The sequence below is a fragment of the Amia ocellicauda genome, chromosome 15, assembly GCF_036373705.1.
Source record: "Amia ocellicauda isolate fAmiCal2 chromosome 15, fAmiCal2.hap1, whole genome shotgun sequence".
NCBI lineage: Eukaryota > Metazoa > Chordata > Actinopteri > Amiiformes > Amiidae > Amia > Amia ocellicauda.
Window position 1 is genome coordinate 8740628 of NC_089864.1, and position 12167 is coordinate 8752794.

The following is a 12167-nucleotide window of genomic DNA, read 5'->3' on the forward strand; positions in this document are numbered from 1 at the left end:
ATAAGATTTCATATTTTTTATATCTTCCTATGAGCAGCTACACATTGAATGTTAATTTGAAGGCTTTCATGTTTTCTTTCCCTTGGATAAAGGTGGAATAAAGATAAAGAAGTATATAAGTCAGATGTACTTCCATCCGAATCCCTTATTGTTTTCAGAATGAGACATGTCACATTTTTAAAACTTAATTTAATTTGTATTAGTTGAATATATCTGCTCTGGGAATAAACGAGCATCACCGTGATTTATTTGAACACGTAAGTAATACACTACAATGGCCGGTAGATGGCGACATGACAGTACAGCAGATGCATTTTCACCATATTTATGAAAGGCTTTTGAAAACGTAATTCCTTGAATTAAATACATATGAGATTGATGGGATTGCTCCTTTTGTAAAAGTTGTTTAGGTATCTATTTTATATCATGACATGTAAACCATGAAGTGTTATCCTTATAGTAAGTGAGTCATTTTAGAAAGATATGACAGAAAAGTGTTTGTGGAGGTGCAGGCTGTGATTGATGAAAAACAACCAATGACTGAGAAACAAAACACCAACATCCTTATTTTTAAAGGAAATATTACATTACACAATGCCATGTGCTGAAATCACATTATAAGACCAGGCACGTAAATAGACACATTTACCAAAACAGCGGTTTCATTCTCTGTGTTCTAGTTCATATTTTGGGGAAATTGTGTCAGTTCTTGCCTCTTCATAGGGGGGATTTTATACTGTAATACATTTTGTTCCGACATTTTTCCACAATAAATCTTAAGATACTTCCCCATTGCCTTAACTTCTAGGAATCAATATACAGTATATTTTCAATATTGCAGCAAATTAATTTCATGCCCGAATGTAAAGTATTTTGCAGGTTTATGCTGAAATATGAATAAAAAAGTTAACTTGATTTTGGAAGGAATTACTTGATTGAATCAATTACTTGAAAACAAGTCTACCTTTGCATTTTTCAAACCTGAAAGGTGCCTAAGCTTTCCCTGAAACCGACAGCATCCAGATTCTCTTATGTTAAATGATGTAATCTAAACATAAACAACCAAGTAGTATGGTGCTATAAAAACTAGAACAGTATTACGTTATTATCAAAATGTAATAATCCAGCATCTTAGGAAAACAAAATTAGGTGCAGTCTCAATTGTTTAAAAAACCACAAACATCGTGAACCATAACGTGTGGCGTATTTGAAGCAGTAGAACTGGTGTGTTGTGTCTGACAGAGGGATGGACTGATCTTCAGGACTGAACCCCATCTGAAGTCTGCTTTTCTTACTTCCCTTTAGAATTTAAATGTCAGCAATATATTGACAGTCCTCATTTAGCCTCTCTACAATCAAGTTCTTCTGTTTCCCAAAGGCCAGACGATCATGTTTTGTGACACACAAAGCCAACAGATCACATTTTAAATGCTTACTGGTTAGATTGGACATTGATTGTTTTAGTTTGTAAATCAATGGCTAAGTAATACACAACACATTTGAATTGTGGGAACCATAATTGTTTGGTATTTCCACCACTAGAGGGCAGTAAATATAAGTAAGGGTGATGCAGTCATGAATTACTAGGCCACGTCTGATCCAATGTTCGATATTGTTTGAGTGGTGTAAAAAGGGTTAAACACATATGTATGTATGTATGTATGTATGTGTCATAGGGCAGTCTAAGTCAGAGGTTCCTAACCCTGGCCCTGGGGACAGGGTTACTTAATTGAAGTAACAATCTGCTTAGACTTGACTTATTAAATTGTGTATTAAAATAGTTGGTTCTTTATTAAGTTATTTATAGAATTTTATACTTAAAACTCCTACTGTTTAAAATAAATAAAAGGCTCTGATTTAGGAAATTATTAGTTCAATTAAGGGTTCAATTAAGTAATTGAGAGCTCGGTTGGAACAGAAACCAGCAGGGTAGGGGCTCCTGCAGGACCAGTGTAAAAATGATATCAAACCCATGATTGTCTACTGGGCATCTAAAAAACAGAATGGCTTTTAGTGGATGAAATACGCAACATGATAAGGGGTTGCTATGCAATTAAAACAAAACTGAAACAAACAAAACCAAACTTACCAAAACAACAAAACAAGTGTTGTGTTCGTGTGTCGTAAGATCCCTCAACAACATCTCCAAATCAGTAAGGGGAGTCCCGACTGAGGAAAAATGCCACTACTTAAAAGGATCAACCTTTTACAGCAGTAAATCACAAATATTTCCACTAGGGAAGTGAAGGGCTCTAAGAGCAAGACTTTCCCCTCTTAAAGGGGTTGTTGTTTTGTTTGTATTATTTTTATTTTTTGAGAATCTCTAATTATTACTACCCCAGATATATATATATATATATATATATATATACATATGTCCACCTGCTATTATTCACACACTGCCCACCTATCAAACCAATAGGAGGATTTGATGTAGACAGAACTGTTAACACTCCTGTCCTGCTGGCAACAGAGCAGCAACTGAAGAGCTGAGATCTAGCAAGAGGGAAGTATGACAATCATGAGTGTGCGACTGTCGTGACTAGATGCCTGGGGCGGGGGGGGGCAGTGCTACATGCAAACGGTTAGGTAGTGCCAGGAACCTGTTGGCTGGATGACCGTCATGAGAACACAGCTGTGGCTGGGAAGCTGCGGCTTTATCACTGGTGGCCGACTGGGTTTGTCCAGGTTGCGTGAGATCTGGTCTGAAGGAATCCGTCCACTTTGGCATCCTGTTAAGAAGCTCACAATAAATATACCGTATGTCCAGCCTTTAAATAAGTGCACTGAATAAGCCTTTATCTGATGCAAATCTAAATGAACAAAAATACTAACTCTCACCCTTCACTCACCAGTGATATGACAATACAGGAAGGTACACAAACCCTTTGCATGTCATTTATGTGTAGTATGATTTTTGCCATGTGGAAAGCGAAGTCAGTCTTTCATCTTTATTACAATGTATGCAAAGACATTTTTAAATATGTGTTTTAATTTTTTATTTTAAGAAAATTGGTAATTTATTTATTCTTACAAATGGACTGGATTGGTGTAAAAGATCAGAAGATTAGCTTTCGAAAATAGACTTAATTGAATAAAATATATATATATATACAGGTGAGAAAAAATGCTGTAAAGTAAGAATGCTTAATAGATTATATTTTTCAATTAATTAAATGTAAAGTGAGTGAACAGAAGAAAAATCTACATCAAATCCATATTTGATGTGACCACCCTTTGCCTTCAAAACAGCATCTTGCATTTTGTTAATTGATAAATATAATCTATTTTAACATGACTATTTTTGAAAGCACTTACTTTAGAGCATTTTTTCACACCTGCCTAAAATATTTGCACAGTACTGAATACACACATACACACACACACACACACACACACACACACACACACACACACACACACACATATATATATATATATATATATATATATATATATATAGTGAGTAAGCTCAGAATATTAAACATCAATGTGAAAATGCATTTGGTTTGTATGGCTCCATATATCAAATTATTTTGTATTATGGAAAGTAAGTACAGTAGACTATTGGCAAGTTTGTGTATTTTAAAGGAGTATTTTATAGTGAGTTTATCATGCTAGTATTTTAAAATAGTACATTTTAGCAATTACATTAATTACTATAATCTTTAACAATGTTTTGTGAGTATAAACCACTACCACTTCTGCTATGACTACTACTTTTCTTTCCAAATTACCCTTTGAACCCTTTTGAATGTCTGTTGTTCTTAGATTGTTATATCGTATTTGAGCAATAGAAAAGTGACAAACAGGTTCTGTCTAGATTTGCGTAGATTTGAATTAAAATATCAATATAACATTTATCTTCACTGTTTTATGAATAAGTATAACATTTCCATGGTGCTCTTGGGTTTAGTGTCCATGACTTGCCCTTCAGGATCTTACATTCATGCCCTGATGTAGTAAAGATACTGTTTTCAATTGTGCTTTGGAAATGTAATTGAGTAAAGTGACACAATTATACAGAGAGATGTCTGTACACAATGTGAAGAGCTCCCTGTAATATGTGTGGATAAACAACACCATAGCCTGTGGGTGAGGAACACACAAATTATTGCATTTTAAATGGATTGCATTTATGCCCTATATTTCTCATCTTAAATGCCAATGTTATGAGCTGTATATTGCACCCCCTGCAGTTAAAGTAGTGCACTGGTTAGAATATTTAGGTCATGAGGGCTGAACTATCAGATGATAAGATGATTCATCAAAATAAACGTTTTTATTGTGAAACCACAAACCCAAAAGTGCCTGCATTGATGGTGGAAACAAATGAACTTTAAAAAGAAACAAGGAAAATCCATCAAAGGACCACTTAGTCACTCTCTATTTTGATCTCTCTCTCTGTCTCTTGATTTCTCTATCAGTCTCTCTAACTGTCTGTCTAATTCTTGAGAATAGCAGGACAATAAATACATGTCTTGATTTTATCACAGAAGAAGCACTAAGTGTGCCTGGCAGTTGTCTGGAGGTATTAATAGACGGAAATCTTTCCAATCAATCTCAGATTTCAAAACTGTGAGCAATTGCATAATTTGATTTCCAATGCAACTGTTACCGCTTCACTGTAAAATATTTCCCTAAGTTATTGTGTAGAAATAAATGGGATATACAAAGATACATGTCTCAGAGACCACATGTTAAACATCCAATTCTGACCACCCCTCCAAAACCCAACTCAAAGGAATACATATACACAAAATAAGCAAACAAAATACCAGGATTATGAAACTGTAAGTCTCTGTGCCTCAGTTTTCCTGCTGTATTTACAATTTTTGAACACGTCACTTGCCCAGTACACACGGCGCGTTTATACATAATAATAATTGATTGGTTCATCAACTTCCTTTTTGCACACAGTTCCTAAGACACACACACACACAAATCTAAAAAGAGGAAATGATCTTTGCTTTATATTTAGCGTCCCTTTCACTGCAAGATGCTCATTTTCATTGCTGATGATCTAGACTAGATACCAGATCCACAATGTCTGCCATCACTCAATCTTAAGACATTTGTATCCAGGTAACACATTTATTTACTTTTTGTAAGAATATATACAGATGCAAAATTCTTTCACGTTTGATTTAGAGTGTGTTTTGTTTATGTGTTATCTTTCTGTGAAAGGTTGCTGCAGACAGAGGGGAGAATTGAAGCACATGTATTTACACCCATTTGCAAAGCAGGAGGTCTCTCACACCAGGTCAAGTGTCAGTCATATAAAGAGGAACAAGAGAGAGGACCACAAATAGCAAACCAATTGTGACAATTTGATAACATTCATTTTAATAAGCCCACATCCCTTCTGGACTTAAATATGCAAACTTGTATCTGTTATTGTGTTGCATCCCTGGGTAAACTGTTGTGGGACTATGTTTAGCTTTTCAGAAGAACAACAATGGGTTGGGGTATCACTTTCCTTTCCATTGTTACAGTTGTATCAAGGCAAAGTCTCTGAAAACTGCTTTATTTACATGCTATTATTTATTACACAATAGTTTTGCTAGTTTCAAATGCCTGGTGCTGAAGTGTGCTGTCAGTGCTTGATAGACTGCTATTTGGTTTCCTTGCTGTATAATGGCAGAGACTGGTATATGTTTACATTTGTTTTTCCTTCTTTGTGTCCTTAAGTGTATGATACATGGATTGCAGGTTATGTTTTTAAGGTATCAAGGGTTAGTGTTTACTAAACTATATTGTAATATCTGTGCCACTTATTTTTCGGTGGATCTTATTGGGCATTTTAATGAAATACAATTTATTGAATATGCAAAAGCTATTTTCTCCAATTCAGATTTTGTTTTCCTTCCATATTTGTTGAACTGAAGAATGTTCTCAGGTCTGCTCTGTGCTTCGTTTGATATGGCTCTTTCTAGATATGAAATTAATTAAAGATATAGCTGGTGAGCAATCTCTGTGCCTGAAATGGGTCTGGCTTAAAGGGAAGCTTCTTAATTTGTAGTTTAATTGCCATGCCGTGTTTTGAGTGCAGCCTTCATGAAAGTGCTGCTCAGCAGGATTATTAAATGTATTAAATTGAAAGACTTATATCTAAAGTCCATGATCTGAACACAATACGTACAAACAGCGCTGAGATTTGCGGGCTGTTTTTCTGAATAGGACTTTTGAATATTCTGCTCGTATATTTACTGCAGTGGCAGGCGAATATATATGTACCTTTCAGACAGAGGAATGGGTCAACCTTTATGAAAACCAATAATAATACTGGGAATTACAGTCTGGGGAAAATGAGTCATCCAGCTGTGATATTTGATGATCAAGTATCCTACTAACTGCTGGAGGAGCTTAGTGGAGCGAAGAATTGAAAAGGTGAAATAGGGATAGAGACAATGCTGACAGAATATTCTTGGGTTGGTAATATTCTCAAAATGTTGAGTTTCTGAAGATAAATAAGAGAACATAGCAAGTTTTGTGATTTAAATTCAGGTATGTCTAGTTTTCCCTGAGAATCCAACTACAGGAAGCTGTATATTATCGTTTGCTCCAAGTTATATAAAGATGATTCAATCTGTCCATTTCTACATAATATTGATACAAAAAATCTTACATATGAAAAAAGAAAGCAACCAAAACATTAAATATAATAACAGTAATATCAGTCTGTAAAGAATCATGGGGAAAGAATATTTTGAATTCAAAAGATTAGCTGATATAAAAACGGTATATAAACTAATATATAAACTGTGCAAAATAAGTGAAGCTATATTGTGTTTTTTTTTTGTTATCAAACTTCAAACCTGCTATCAACCATTGTGACATAATACAGAAATATAGAAGGGGGTGGAGAGAGACAATGCATTACCTGTAAAGTTGCAAGGGACTTTATCATACATCTGAAACATCTCAAACAGTGCCTTGTGTACCCACCCATCTTCAAATTAGACAACATTTTGAGTAACTTGGTTTGAGTGGTCCGGGTTTTAGTTACTTTATAAGAACGTGTGCTTTGAGCTTCTGAAACACTGCACTCAGAAGTCCCTTCATCCCTTCATTAATCCAATGCTCAAATCTCTGCAATTTTAGCAATCAAGCACATGCAGAAACAATAATTGTTTTGGGCTTTTGTTTGATGCAGTGTAATTCTCTTCTTTGTCTGAGTAATTTAGACAGCTTTTGGTAAACAATACTTTATTATACAAGTAGAGGGATGAATGAAGGGATTCGTGTTTGCCTCACATCTAAAGCAGGGTATTACTGAAACACAGAACTGAGTGCAGAAGACAGTTAAAATATGAAATCGAATTAAAAGAGCAACTTAATTAAGGACTCACTGAACCTGTACAATAAAGGGAAGTGGGGTAACAAAAGCATGAAACACAAGGGTGTGTAAAACCAGGTTAAAGCAGGAGAACAAGAACAAGTCTAGATAATATATATATACATTTAGTCAGGCACCTGCAGAACTGCACTTTGCATTTACATATCATAAATGGTGTATTTACTAGATAGTGCTGATAAATCCCTCAATGGCAGAGTTTCAGCTCCATCTGTTGCTGTAGCTTCTTACAGCTGAATACGACAGTCATTGTGTCTGTTTTGCACAGTGATGCTGTGAACCGATGAAGACTCAGACACGGCAGCAGGGGCGACATGCAGCTCAATGTTTTGGGGGGCACAGTTGGAAAACGAATTACGATTGTTACAAATGGCTGGTATTTAATGCTTTTAATTACATCTATAGGGTATCCCAAGTTATTTTAAATGTAAGTGTACTTTAAAGTACTGCTCCACATGTATATTCAATAGGATTGCTCTGTTTGTGTTGTATTCTAGCCACTGGTTTTTCTGATACCAGTTACTGTGAAAACATCTTTGCTTGGTCCCAAACAAAGTGTAAGGGTAGCATCTAAAACTGGTGGAGTGGGACCCTCCCTTATATATTGATCTCTTGACTGTTGATATTTTGGCATGATGAAACTTGTCTGTTTCTGACTGGAAAGTCCAATACTGAATATCTGACAATAGTACTGTTGTCATTCAATTATTGAAACAAATACGATTGTTTACGCTAAAACCCACTGCAGTCTATGAAGGATGTGAATAATTCTGGAGGCAACAGTACCTGTAGTTAGTAGTATTACAAGATCTAACTTTTTTTCCTTCTCTGCTAACTTTTAGGAATTGTAACTCATGAAAGCACCTGCACACGTACATAATAAAGTACCAACAGTAAAATGATTGACAGGGATTTATGCTGTACACCCCAATTACACAAAAACATTTAATATCTTTACAATAAAAAAAAATACGTTTTGTACTTTTGTAAAAACACATTTATAGACATGTTGTCACTGACATATGACATATTGACATTCTTGTATCACTTAGTGGACACAAAACAAGCACGGTGGGTCACATGGTTTCCTCTCATTTGTAAACTTTCTGATGTTCTTATGTTCTTATATAAAACAATAGTATGAGAGATTAAACACCTATATTTTTTATTTCCTTAAATATTGTTTTGAACCAATTGCATACTGATTAATAACGGAACTCTATAAAAATGTTTTGCATAAAAACAAAATACCACAATATATATGCTTCAAACTGCCACTGAATAAGCAAGATAAAGTAAAATGCATAAAAAAGGGAATTTTTAATAAAGTGTTGTTCAGTGTGGGGTGTACTGTACCTGCTGCCAAGCAGACAATGTGCAACATGCACACAAGCAGCGCCAGGTATACCCTCGATGTCGTGAATGCACTGATTAAGGGGCTGTCACTAAATTGCATACTGTAGCGGCAAGGGGTCATCTAAGAGAAATGATATTTACAGAAATGGAAATAATTTGTGGGGGCACGTGCCCTTCTGTGCCCAAATGGCATGACGCCACAGCACAGCAGGACACCTTGAGATTTGGTTGTGTGCTGTCACCTTATGACCCGCTCGTCTGGGTCACATCATCGATCCACCGCTGGTTCAGACCACTGTGCTGCAGGACTAATATTGGCCACATTCAAATGAGCCAATGAATCCCAGCAGCGCTTCCCTTTTTGCGAGTGTGAAGCCTTGACATGTTTTGGATCCTAGATGTTAAGTCATGGGACAAAGCCAGAATAAAAAGCATGACAGTGGGACAATAATATGGTATATTATGGTGCAATCCATGGTTACCATATCACGCAAAACATAAACAGAGTTTGGTATGGTCCTCAAATAGCCAATCTGTACTTCACTGTTTTGAGCTGTGTTGGAGAATGTCACGTGCTGTTGGTTTCGGCGGTCATTCCCAGGACATATTTGAAAATATTCACACAGATCAATCAATAATTAATTTAGTTACGTAATTGTGGTTAATTAAACTTTACTTATTTGTGTAAATAATGAATATCTGCAAAATCAAAAGACTTAAGAAAACTGCAAAGATTTCCAGTATTGAGTTAAGAGAGATGGTCTGTAGTCTTTGCACTGCCACTCCATAGAAATCATTAAGGTTACCTATACGACAACTTTTTGGTAGTCAGGAAATGTTTCCATTTGCTTGTCCTACAGTAGTGTCATTGCACTCAAATAAATAAACGTGATTATTCAAAATAGCACAATGAACATTTTACACTTCATACATCTTTAAGTCAGGACATGAAGGGTACGGGGAAATTTTAATGAGCACTCACATGATATGACTGACACCCAGTTAATAGAATTGTTTTCAACTGAAAAATAAACCCAAGAGTGTTGAATCTGTAGGAATGTAATCTGGGGCATATTGCTTTATCATCTATTTCTCCTTTACTTAAAATAATGCATAGCTGTAGAGTAGGAAGATATGAGTCAAACAATAAACTAGGGAAAATCCAAGAATTGGGGGGGGGGGGTATTTCAATATGAGCAGAACCGGTGTGTAGAATGGGTTACATAAAGTATGTCTAAATAGTGGAGTGGTCAATGGTGAACACAAAGAGCTCCTTCTGACACATACAATGTAAACAAACAAACTAAAAACATACTATCGTGCTACTAATATGCAGTGGATGGCATTTCAAGTGACTTAATTGTTTTGCTTTCTTCAGCCTACAAGATGACTTAGCAGAAATACCCTACAGGACTACTGCTGATATCCAGTTCCCCTTTTTAATATCACTTTGCATTTCGCATGGGAATAGACAGAGTTCAGGAAAATCCATCGGGAACTTAAATATTTACATAACATCACAGGGTTGTTGCACACATTACTGTAGGAGGAATCGACAGGAAGATTCATTGTGGCACAGAAAAACGTTATCCAAGGTGAGCTCTGGACCCAGCACTCTGGAGGCACATGAGCGAATGACTCATGCTCACATTACTCTTGCCTGACTGTTTTCTAAGAATAACACATTTTTGACCACTGCGATGCGTGCAAACATGATATTTCACATTCCACTACAGTCCACAGGCTGGTCATTTGTGTACAGATCATTGGTTCTCAGTTATGTTAGTAAAGCATCATTTAAACGCAAAATGGAAAACACACACACATAGTTTTGGTGCACTTTGGTGCACATCTGAAGACAACAAGGACACAGATTGGGTGGAAACCACAAGATGCAACTCTTATGCACTCGGTGCCATGAGTGCTATCCTCGGGTGACCTAAACCACAGACATTGCACACATCTCTGGCTCTCTGAAGGGAGGTGTGCACTTGGCTGGCACAGCTGAAAACTCTGACACAGTGACAGAGACCCAGTTATTTTTACTCAGCTACCATGTGTGTCTATTGCAAGGGTACTTCCAATTTTCTAGGTTTTGTCTGAAGCACACACACTGTGATATTGTATAATATTAAATAGACAACATTATTGGGTTTAATGAGTCACAGTTACTGTTTGCTCAATGAGTTTATCAATTGCTGATTTAGAGATCTGTGCAGGATGGTGACTGTCTGGGACGATGGCTGGCCAGCTCTTATCTACACGGATCTTAGATTACAATAACTCTCTTGTCATCACAACCTCCATACATAACGACAGGGCTGTCTCTCAAATGTGTCCACATTCGAATAAATATGTCCCTTGAGGGTGAATAGGATTCCTGTCACTTGGCATACAGCAGATCATGTGATTTCTCGAGTTTATCTTCATTGCTGTCTTGCTCTGGGGTCAATCTGCAGGTAGAAGCAGTGTGTGCAGTGGTCAGGGCTCTGCACTCCTGAGTGCAGGGTCATGGGTTCAATCCCAGGTGGGGGACACTGCTGTTGTACCCTTGAGCAAGGCACAGTACCTTGATTGCTCCAGTAAAAACACAGCTGTATAAATGGGTTATTATATGTAAAACATTAAGTGATATATATCTGCTGAGAAATACAATATATAGTATTATTGACACAAAACACGGGCTGAGTGGCCACCTGTCTTAGGTTACTGTTTGCATGCTCATTCTGCATTCCAGAATTAGTCATTCTAAATATCAAATCTTTAGACTTAATCTACAGATAGTTAACATTTCTATAAAGGCTTCCTCACTATATAAATCACTTTCAAAGTTTACTGGGAGGAATATCGACGGCATTATGGTGATATTGACAAGGGACATCCAAGCTATGCCAACACACAGCTCTAGGTTATGCAAGACTGACTCATTGTGTCTCCTTAAAGCCATTCTTTGAGAATAAATGTCGGTTGAGCACAAAGCATATGAATGACTAAGCCTACTGGAGCAACAACTGCTTCCCCTTGGCCTTGTTATAGATCAGCCGTGTAGGCCGTATTCTCCCGGGGCTTTCCTTCTCATCCCTCCTTCAGAGAGCCACTTCTTGTTACTAAATGACAACGACACCCAAAGGACCAGAACACAGGTCAACACAGCACCAGTCACTGACCAGGGCTGGCTATGTATGGGAATCTGATGAAACTCCAGTCAAGCGGTGGGTTAGAGAGTGTGTGGGAGTTTGCCATTTACGTGAGAAGGGCAACTGTTGTAATATGCTGACTGGGTCAGACCGTGAGTGGCGTTTTGACAGCATCACAATGACAGGGCACATCTGTATATCTGTAGTGGAAATAACTCACGCCTGTTATGGGAAGCCACGTTATTCCGGGATGCATTTTGTTTAATACAATCTTAATCAAATTATACTCATTTATTACTGTTACATCCTTTCAGGCA